The sequence below is a fragment of the Prionailurus bengalensis genome, chromosome D1 (genome assembly GCF_016509475.1).
Source record: "Prionailurus bengalensis isolate Pbe53 chromosome D1, Fcat_Pben_1.1_paternal_pri, whole genome shotgun sequence".
NCBI classification, from domain to species: domain Eukaryota; kingdom Metazoa; phylum Chordata; class Mammalia; order Carnivora; family Felidae; genus Prionailurus; species Prionailurus bengalensis.
Genome location: NC_057346.1, coordinates 75,192,968 through 75,204,233, shown reverse-complemented (window position 1 = coordinate 75,204,233; position 11,266 = coordinate 75,192,968). Strand labels below are relative to the sequence as shown.

The 11,266-nt window shown below is 44.4% G+C and overlaps 1 pseudogene; it reads right to left on the bottom strand.

Annotated features, from left to right (window-relative positions):
• Positions 1-1,389: 1,389 nt before the first annotated feature.
• On the bottom strand, positions 1,390-1,964 carry LOC122484294 (annotated as a pseudogene).
• Between the last annotated feature and the right edge of the window lie 9,302 nt (positions 1,965-11,266).

The window sequence follows — 11,266 nt, the reverse complement described above, 5'->3', positions numbered from 1 at the left end:
CTTTATTCCTATTTCTTTTTTTGTTTTTTGTTTTTTGTTTTTTTTATTCCTATTTCTATCACCAAAGATTGGTTTTACCTGATCTTCGGCTTCACATACTTAGGATCATTCAGTGTACTCTTCTGTTCCTATCTTGTATCACTCAGCGTAATATTTTTAGGATGTACCCAGGCCACGGCAATTGCATATATCAGCAGTCTTTTTGCTAAACCTGAGCGCTGTCTCATCGTGTGAGTGCACCGGTTTATTTTCATACGGATAGATATCTATGTAGTATTCTATCACTGGCTATTTTGAATAAAGCTACCGTGAACATTCTTATTCACGTCTCTTTCTGAATATATATTTTTATTTCCCTCGGATAAGTAACCTGAAGTGAATTTGCTGGGTCACAGAAAGATGTCTGCTTGACTCTGAAGAAATGCCAAGCTCCTTTCTCAAGTGGTTATGCTATTGCACATTCCCACCAGCGATGTCTGAAAGTGCCAGTTTTTCCAGATCCTTCTTCACAAACACTGCCAGTCTTTTGAATTTTAGTCATTCTAATGAGTATAAAGTGGTATCTCGTCGTGTTTTAATTTGCATTTCCAAAGTGACTTGTGAAATTGGCATCTTTTCCTGTGCTTGTTGGCTACTTGTATTTTTTTTTGAAGTGTCTAAGTTTTGCCCGTTTTTATTAAGTGTTTCCCTTTCTCTGTTATTTATTTGTAGGAGTTTGTATACATGCTGCATGAGTCTTTCCTTAGTTAGGTGCGTTATAAATATTCATCCTGTTGGTGGTTTGCCTATTGATTTTTATTTTTTAAATTTTTTTAATGTTTATTTATTTTTGAGAGACGGAGACAGAAAGAGAGGGAGAGTGTGAGCGGGGGAGGACCAGAGAGAGAGGGAGACACAGAATCTGAAGCAGGCTCCAGGCTCTGAGCTCTGAGCTGTCAGCACAGAGCCCAAAGCAGGGCCCAAACCCACGAACTGTGAGAACATGACCTGAGCCGAAGTTGGACGCTTAACCAACTGAGCCACCCAGGCGCCCCTCGCCTATTTATTTTTAAATAGTTTTGTACTGTAGAGCGCTTTTAGATTTATGGGAAATTTTCACAGGAAGTACAGAGGGTTCCTGTCTACTCCCATTCCTCCCGCCCACAGGTTCTCCTATTACTAATGTCTTCCATTAATGTGGTACATTTATTAAAATTGATGCACTAATATTGATACATTATTATAAACTGAAGTCCATAGTTTACTTTAGGGTTCCCTCTGTGTGGTATAGCTCAATGGATTTGACAAATGCAGATTATCACACATCTATCATAATAGTATCATATAGAGCAGTGTGTCTGCCCCAGAAATGAATACGTAGGTGTAGGGTCTGTTGTTGTTTCTTTTTTGACTTTTATTTGCATGTATTTTATGCAGAATTTACTCCCAGGCCATAAGTTTTAGTTTCTCCGGTTTCTTCTGTGATATCTTTTTCTTCTGTGCAACTTCCTCTTCTGGTTTAGGACCACTCTGCTCTTTTTCTGTAAGGATCATCTCAATGTGGCAGGGAGAGCTCACGTGTCGGTTAATCTGACCGTGAGCCCTGTAAGTTCTGTGCCGCATCTTGGGGGCTTTGTTCACCCGGATGTGCTCCATGACCAGAGAATCTACACGTAAACCCTTAAGTTCAGCCTTACTCTCTGCATTTTTAAGCACGTGCAGTAAAAATGCAGCACTCTTTTTGGGCCACCGACCCTGTGCCCAGCCCCACTGTTTGGCCTGGACACACTTACCAACTCCACCATCGTAACGTTGTAACATTGCTTCTGCAAAGTGACATCTTTCAGAGACGTGGTGACTTTTCGGATACGCCTACCCTTGAAGGCCTGGGCTGTTTCACGTGTGTTCTTAAAGTGAACGTGAAGGCTTAAACTTCTTGATTGGCATGATTTTGTGGGGGTTCCCGGGTCAGGTGAAGAGCGAACAATTTTCAGATATCATCTCAGGCCACTTACGGGAAGAGCTATTATTACTATTATTATTTATCCTGGTTTGGGTTCTCTGTGCTACCTGGATCTGTGGTTTGGTGCCCGCAAATAATCTGGAAAGCTCTTCGCCATTATTACTGCATATATATCTTCTGTTCCTTTCTCTCTTCTTTTGATATTCCTATTCTATGTATTTTTTACGTCTTGTAATCATCCTACAGCTCTTGACCATTCTGTTCCCTTTTTTTTCAGTCTTTCTCTTTGATTTTCAGTTTAGGACGTTCCTATTAACTTATCTTGAGGCTCACTGGTTCTTTCTGGAGTTTTATTTGTTTATTTATTTGTTTCAAGGGTAGAGTTTAGTGATTCATCACTTACGCATAACACCCAGTGCTCATCCCGACAAATGCTCTCCTTAATGCCCATCACCCATTTTCTCTACCCCACCCCCATCTCTGTCAACCCTCAGTTTGTTCTCTGTATTTAAGAGTCTCTTATGGTTTGCCTCCCTCTCTGTTTTTATCTTATTTTTCCTTCCCGTCCCTTATGTTCATCTGTTTTGTTTCTTAAATTCCACATATGAGAGAGATCATATGATATTTATCTTTCTCTGAGTGACTTATTTCGCTTAGCATAATACACTCTAGTTCCATCCATATTGTGAGGCCCACGGATTCTTTGAAAAGCTATAGCTAGTCCAGTCAAAGGCATTCTTCACTTATGTTATAACGTTTTTATTTTTAGCATTTCCTCCTCCTTATAGTCTTCATCTGCACTTGCTTTTTGTCCACTCTGTCTGCTAGATTCCTTAACCTATTCATCACAGTTATTTTAAATTCCCAGCCTTCTAATTCCAAATCCTCAGCCATATCCTGAATTCTTTACATCTTATATAAGGAATCGGTTGATCCTATTGTTAATACTGACAGGTTAGAAGACAGAAGTAATACTTTACAAATCAAATCTATAACTGGGACACCTGGGTGGCTCAGTGGGTTAAGTGTCTGACTTGGGCTCAGGTTGTGATCTCGCAGTTCGTGAGTTCAAGCCCCATATCTGCTCTATGCAAACAGCTCAGAGCCTGGAGCCTGCTTCGGATTCTGTGTCTCCCTCTCTCTCTGCCCCCCATCCTGGCTCATTCTCTCCCTCCCTCTCTCAAAAATAAATAAACATTAGAATCTAAAAACACAAAAACAAAAACAAACCCCAGATCAAATCTATGACTGAAAAGAGTCTAGAAACAAAACTGAAACAAGTTATTGCTTCTGAAGGAGAGGGCTCGGGAAGACTTACTATTTACTTGGTCCACTTCTATGTCAATTGGAAAGAAAATGCAAACCTGCGTGCATTACTCCTAGGACAATGAAAGAGCGTGGGGCAGGCCATGGAGGCCTTGAATGACAAGTAAGGAGGGTGTCTTTATTCTTAGCTATAAAGCCTCCCAGCGCAGCCTCACATTGCTTGGCATGGCTCCCTACCCACACAGCTGGCAGCCAGAGGCTACAGAACACCACTCCTCTGCAGGCATGGGCAGCAGACAGGGTGGGGATAAGCAGAGGTTGAGAGAGAGGGGAGTAGACTCAACTCAAATGGTGAGAAACATCTCGTGAGGGGTCACGACTCAGAGAACCCCACACTCTCACATGCCAGCAGATCCCCGCACAGGAGGTCACAGGGGCCGTCCAGCATCTTGATAAGCCTTGCTCCCGCACCAGGCTTAACCACCGCCACCGTTGCTGCCAGGACCTCCCCAGGGCAAAGAAATGTCCTGTGGCGACAGTCAATCACAGGACAGTACAGGGCAGCTTGTCACCTCCAGCCAAAAGAATGGAGGAAAGGCGCCTTCATCAAGTATTTCTTTCCAGAGCCACTGTTGGCTTTTTCCTCTTCTTGCTCACATATGTACCTGATCTGGAAGAGCAGTATTCGGGGAGCCACAGGGGCTCCAACAGGAAAAGACAGGAGGCATGAAGCACCTTCTGGCACCTTCTGGCCACTCTCAGGGCTGGCAGCCTTGACCGTGGAAGTCCGAATTGCTAATCCACATTGTTCCCCTCGGTAGACCCTTGTCCCATTCTCGCCTCCTTCCCTACCATTCAGATTGTGCTGTCATGGTGAGAAATCTGTTGCTTTCCTTAATTTAGGGAGCAAGATTGGGAACACGCACGCATCCCAAAGCTAAAGTGCTGTGAATAACCTAGTCATCTGTTTTACTTGCTTTTTGAAACTTATTTTCCTTTCAGTATCTCTCAGGATGCCAGCAGAAAACAGATGGCCTAAAATGGGATAATTCAGAAGAGTTTAATTAAGGGACACTTTATCAATATGGGCAGATTTAGAGGAAATTACATGGGATGGTGACCGATACCCCCAATTGAAAGTAATGGCAGGAGCCTTACTATGATGAGGCTTAAAAGACAGGAGAAGTTACCAGAACCCAGGAGGGCTGTGGCGGTAGGGGTAGTTGTAGCTGTGCCTGTAGGAAAGGGCCACCAGACGGGCTCTAAGTCCTCAGGAAGAGTAACACCTCCACTGCCAAACTGCAGCCTGGTGGACAGAGAGAGCCAGAAAGTCACAAACCCCCAGCCGCCCTCCTCGCGCCCTCCAGCTCCTGTCTGTGTCTCCCTTTCGCTGAAAGCAACCAGGAGCCAGAGACAGAGGGAGCCCGTTGATGAGGACGACAAGGACAGAGAGGCGGGTAGAGAAGATGGAAATGAGATGTGATGGCAAATGGGGAAAATCCGTCTCTTCTTATGGCCTCCTCCCAGTTGACGTTTCCTGGGACTTCGTGTCTCTATGCGAGTCGGTCAGTTTCTCATTGTATGTCCTCAGTATGTTTGTTTCACTGTTTGCATCTCCGTATCTGGTGTCACTTCTCCGGAACAATCTCTCATTATCATCATAGATGCCTTGAGAATCAAATGCAATGTTGTTGTTTTTTTTAAAGATCGGAGTACACAGTATTTGTAACTGTTTGTTTTTTTGGGGTTTTTTGAGAGAGAGAGAGCACACAAGCAAGGGAGGGACAGAGGGAGAGAATCTTTTTTTTTTTTTTTTTTACTGTTTATTTCTTTTTGAGAGAGAGAGAGAGAATGTGAGCAAGCAGGGGAGGGGCAGAGAGAGAGGGAGACACAGAATCCGAAGCAGGCTCCAGGCTCTGAGCTGTCAGCACAAAGCCTGACGCAAAACTGGAACTCACTAACTGTGGGGTTTTTAAAGGGGAAATTCAGAGTAGGAGATTACCTATGTATGGATGAAAAAAGGGTGGGAAAACTTATTCATGAGGAAAGGTGGAGCGTGTACATTGAGCAAACGCTGTGTAACATCTATCCCATGTTCACTTTGGGGTAGAGACAACATCAGCAAGAGGCAAAATTCAGTCCCTGACCTCAGGAGGTTATCTTAGGACAAGGGGAAGGGGCTAGGGGCATGTCCTGAGAGCTGGTATAAACGGGATGGAGTCTTGGGCTAAGGAATGCAGGGCCTTGCTTGTTCCCGGGCTGGAACCATATCAATTGACCTTGAGCCCAGGTGCCAGTGGGTTTGTTAGTGGGGGTCTCAAAAGACAAAATAGCTGATTGGCGGGAAGCAGTTCTCTGAAAAACAAGTTTTAAACTCTCTGCTTTCAACCTCATAACTTTATGGGTCACAGTTTCAATTCTCCCTTGAGTTATGGCCATTCCTCAATCTTGAGGAATTGGGATGGTGACCACTCTGGCTACTTCCTTATCTCTTTGGGGGAGGTAGCTTTTGGGTAAAGAGCAGTTTTTACAAATCTGTGACCTACCTACAGGCAGGGCTGAGCAGAAATTTCTAAGCTATGGGTCATAGCAGCAAGGGAAATAGAGGCAATGACGAGCCAGACATGCTAAGCTCCTCCCTGCTAGAGATTCAAATCCAGGCTCTACCACTTTTGGGCCTGAGACCTGGAGCATATCACTCAACCCCCTTGTGCTTCTGTTTCGTCACACGCGAGATGGGAATAATATTAGTCTTTGCCTCACTTGACTACGTAGAAGATTGAAAAGGTAATAACAGTAAGGACTCAATCAGCTGCTACAGTTCATCTTCCAGTAAGTTGGTCCTTATTTTTCACCTGGAATCTGCAAGAGCATCTCTCTTTTCAGTCAAAGCTGAAAGTGGGAATACACGCTTTTTAGCGCCCCCCTCCCCATTCTCTTAAACAAATGCTTTAATCTGCAAAGAATGCTCAGAATCACATGCAGGGAAAATAGGTGGGGTTTATACAATACATCTCATAGAAAAATCACTTCATAATCCCTTCTGTATTTCTATGTCTCAGCTACCTCTATCCAGATCCAGTGCTGTCTCTCTCTTCTCCTACCTAGCCTTGCTTCCTCTTCCTCTAAAATGCAGAGAAATTCAGTTAAGCTCTGAATCCTCTCCCTAAATTACGTGCTTAGTTCTTCTGGTTGCTCACTCAAGCCATATGCTGACCCTCCCTGGGTTGGGGACCTCACGGTGGCCATCGCTAGTTATTTGTGCAGGCATTAGGAATTCTTTAACACACACCAGAACTTTCCACAGAAGGAATACTGAGAAATGAAATTTTCTTCGTTTCCTTATGTGTGTGTCTCTGGGTAATGAATTCCATTAAGAATTTTGTATGTTACACTGAACCTAAATTTTCCACTACCCTTAGGCTCCTCATTCATTCATTCATTCCTTCATTCATTATTCATTTGTCAATTAAAAATTTCTTGACTATCCACTGTGTCACCCACACAGAGTTAGGCCTTGGGGACACAGCGATGGACAAGAGTTAAACCCTTTCCTGTCCTCATAAAGCTGACACATTGAGCTATTTCTGGCCCAACAGCCTAAGGCATCCTCACCATGTCATGGCAAGAAGTCACATTCCCTTCATGACCCTAAATCATGATCTCCTCTTTCCTTGGTGGGCGGACCTCTCTACAGTCACTGAGATTTTTCCGTTGTTCATGCTTAAGACTTCTGACTTCCTGACCCTGAGCAGAAGCCCTTGTCCCAGAGCAGAAGTAATGCTGGCCCAGAGTCCTGTTGTCTGTCATCCCACACAGCCTGTCCAGACACATCTGCCTCCTGGGGACATGTCATGTTCTGGGACAGTCAGTGAGGATGTTTGGATCACAGAACATTCCCATGTCAGTAGAAGGTCTGTGTTGCAGGAGAGAGAGCCTAGGCTTTAAAGCTGGAGAGGACCAGGTTTGAACTCAGCTTCCAGGACTCCAAAGATGTGCAACCTTCAGTAAGTTTCTTAATTTCTGCAAGCCTCTGTTTTGCTACTCTGTAACACAGGGGCAGTAATTCCCAGGTAGCAGGGTGGCTCTGAGAATCAGTGAGCACACAGTGGGTGCTCAAGTCTCGTTTGTGTTCCCAGGGACACCAGTGGAGGGTGCCCCTGGGAGTACATTGGGGTCAGCGATGAAGTCTCTGCCCTGGTCGGTCAGAAATGACTTTGAGAGTCGACACTGCCCTGTCAGACTTGGCGAGTGTTCACTCTTCTCTCAACCTCGAGCCTCTGAAATGCCTCAGTGAATCCCCAAAGGCTTCAAATTGATTGTTTTTAATCTGGCTCTTCTAGTTTTTCCGAGAGAAAGCGTTAATCTTCTGAATCTTCCTTATCAAATCCTTTTTTCTTTTTTTGCCAATTTTCACTGCAATGGAAAGGATCACTATCCAAAAACCATAAAACCCTTGTTCATAATTGTTTTCCATCTGATAGTATAGGAAAAGAAGATCCCTTATTTTTCCCTCAGGCTATGTTCTCCTAAGACTCACATTTGATCCTATGACCGGGGGCATTCTGCAGTTAGAAAGATTGAATAAGAAAGTTCTGCTATTTTTAACTTCATTGGGTTTTCCGGGTTTGAATAAAACAATGTCCTTTGAGGCATACTCTCTACCTGCATAAAAACAGTTCAGGTAATTCAGTTTATCAAAAGTCCTCCGGCGGCATTTGTCCATGGCACGATGACAAGCCGGAATTAGGTTCCAATAAAGAAAACCATGGCCTTTGCTCTTGAGAATTGGTGAATGGCTATTCAGCTCTGGCCTCAACCAGTGTAGAGTCTAGAAATATGTTGCACCAGTTCTAATTTGGCCATTGCAACCTGCATCGATTTCAAGATAAAAATTATCTTGGGAATCACTTATTATTAGCTTGCAGATATTAGGTTTGGGAACACTCTGTAAGCCTCAAGATTTTGTACCGATTGTTCTGGCTGTGACTCTGTCAGTTTCATGGCCAGTTCCCACAAAGGGCAGGACTGCAAACATCTGATCCTTCCCTAGTCGTGTCAGTTGTATTGATAAAAACTTAGACTCCGTACAGAATGCTGGACTGTTCTCTGCCAGCGGTTTACTCGGCCCTCACAGAACTCGGCAGACAGGGAGGGGCCACCATGAGATGGTGTGACAGCACAACAGGCTGTCTGCTCCTCACAGATGGTGAGGCTGCCCCCAGACTTGCCTTCCCTTCCGAGAGAGGAGCTAACAAATGAACTCGAGTACTCAGGAGACAGCACAAGGTAGCTATGAGAATGAAGCCAATGACAGTTTTCTATTTTTCCACCCAAATACATCAGTCATGACGGTAACGCGGTTCGGCACGGAGAGCCCTGGTTCCTTGACTCCAGATCCAAAGCTCATCTCTGTCCAGCCCGCTGCTGTTTCTACATCCTGTGTGCATCTCCTGATTTCCAAATGCCGTAGGAGGGCTTGGCTGTAGGTTTGGCTCAGCTGGAGTGCCGGGTCGTGGGAGGAGGCAGGAAGAGACGGTTGTAGCCTATGCACCAGACACGATACTTTGATGTGATGCCACCGGCTTAGACTGAGGGTTCCTGTGAGAGTCAGCCCTGGGAGTCTGTGATTGCATCAGTCCCACAGCTTTGGCTGAATACGTGCATCATGAGGAGGTCTGTAGAAAAATTCCATCTAGTGTGTGAATCAAAGACTGCTGGGTTTCACCTGGGCAACTGGGACTTTTGATGTCAGGGACATTCCTCTTCACGGTGGCTACGAGGAGACAGAGTTCCTGGATGCTTAAGCTTAGTTAGCCACTGCCACCCACACTGAACCTGCTGGGCCCTGATATGTCTCTCTTATCGCCCTTACGACATTTGCCGTAATGATTCATCTGTATGCCTCCTCCTCCGCCACGCCGTGAAGTCTGCAAGAACAGATAGCATGTCTTTGAATGCCCAGTGCATGGGACTTGTCCTGCAATTTTGAAGCGGTTCAGATTATCTTTCTCAAGCAGCTCCTACCTGAAAATCATGGTATCGTCCGGCTGCCTGAAAAGACCGGCTGTGTAGCCAGGCACCACGGTAGCGCAAGCATCCCCCGGCCCAAGAGAAAGTGTCCTCTGGAGTCCCTTGGTCTGAGGAAGGCTGTGCCCTTTCGTTGCAGATCTGTTTGCTGCCTCTGGGGGCGCAAAGAACGAGGGAAGGAAAGCGTTTGCTCCCGAGCTCCTTCCTCCCAAAGCTAACGATGATTGTCCTTGTAGCTTCACCTTGGGGTGGGTCAAGCAGGATATCCACGTGTTTCCTTCAGGGAGAAGGAAAAGATTTGAAAGTCCCTCTTGGCACCCGCGGGAGCTGACATCCACAACTGTTCCTTTGTGCATGAATCCAACAAACTTTATTTAAGCCTACCTGGTCAAGCACTGTGCTGTTTCTGTGTAGAGCAAACACCTTTTAAATAGGTCCCTGGCTGGTAGACTCTATCTTTTTAACCAATCCTGTTCATTCTACTTTGAACATATACTGATTGATGTCCAATAAACGCTGAGCCCTCGGGGCCATTCGCTGATTCTCTATTGCGCCTGGACCCTAGAGCGCTGACTTAACCTGCATCACAAGAACCAATTGGGTCTGTTTCTAATCCCATCTGTGCCAGTTGGACTTGTTTATGTAATTACCTAAACCAAATGAAATGCGAATCAATGTAATAAGAGAATAAAAGGAGAATTATAATTTGAATGAAAATTATGAATGTTTAAAAGGGCAAAAAAAGCCAGTCTCAAAATTATTGTTATTGAATTATCCTGACAACTATACTAGATTGAAAAAATCGACCAATATTCAAAAATATCCTCATGCAGAATGCTGTACATATGATGTTATGCTCCGCATTTTAATAAATCCAACTGCAAATCACAAACAATGCTTAACGGATGTGCTTTCTGCAAGAAAGACAGAGTAGAACTCTATTTGCTAATCCGCATTCAAAGGGAAGTCCTTCTTTCTCCTTCATTTTTGGTGAATGAGTTCTAAGTAAAAATAAAATATTTATCCAAGTGTATCCTTTTTCATAATTGCCATTTAACGGAACTTTGCAATTAACCTAACCACTTGTAATCTTGAATTTATCGTTAAGTGAGCTTTTCATAGCAAAGTCACTCAGCCATTCTTCTGTTGATTCTATAAATAATAATTGAACATCTTCTATGTTCCAGCCCCAGTGCCAGGCAATGGAGATTCAAAGGCAACATACTCATCTTCAAGGAGCTCACAGTCTGTGGAAGGAAGGAGCCTACTGCAAGCAGACTGCTACACAATGGGGGGGGGGGGGTGGAGGCACCGGGGAACACAATTCAGCCCATAACAAGATCCTTATTAAATATTTGCCGATGGGGTACCTGCGTGGCTCACTCAGTTGAGCATTCACCTCTTGATTTCAGCTCAGGTCGTGATCCCAGAGTTATGGGATCAAGTCCCACATCAGGCTCACCCTGGGCATGGAGCCTTCTTAAAATTCTCTCTCTCTCTCTCTCTCTCTCTCTTTCCTTCTGCCGCTCTCCCCCACTCATACTCTCTCTCTAAAAATAAAAAAATAAAATAATAAACACTTGCTGAATAAATCCATTAAAGAATTTTTCTGACTATCTGAAATTGTTTCTTTTTTTAAAATTTATTTTTGAGACACAGAGCAGGAGCAGGAGAGGGGTGGAGAGAGAGGAAGACAGAGAACCCGCAGCAAGCTCCAGGCTCCAAGCTGTCAGCACAGAGCTAGACACGGGGCTCGAACTCACGAACCATGAGACGGTGACCTGACGCGAAGTTGGACGCTTAACCGACTGAGCCACCCGGCCCCCCTGAAATAGTTTCTAATTCAAATGACATTAAAAAAAAAAAAAAAAAAGACAAGTAGCTTAATTTGACTGTAGCATGAGACGCATGAAAGGAAGGCACAGGAGATAAGACTTAAATGTTTTAATAGCTACACCAAATAAAAATAAATAAGCAAATAAATGTCATGAAATGGAGGTAGAAGACTATGCTGTATGTGCTGAGCTC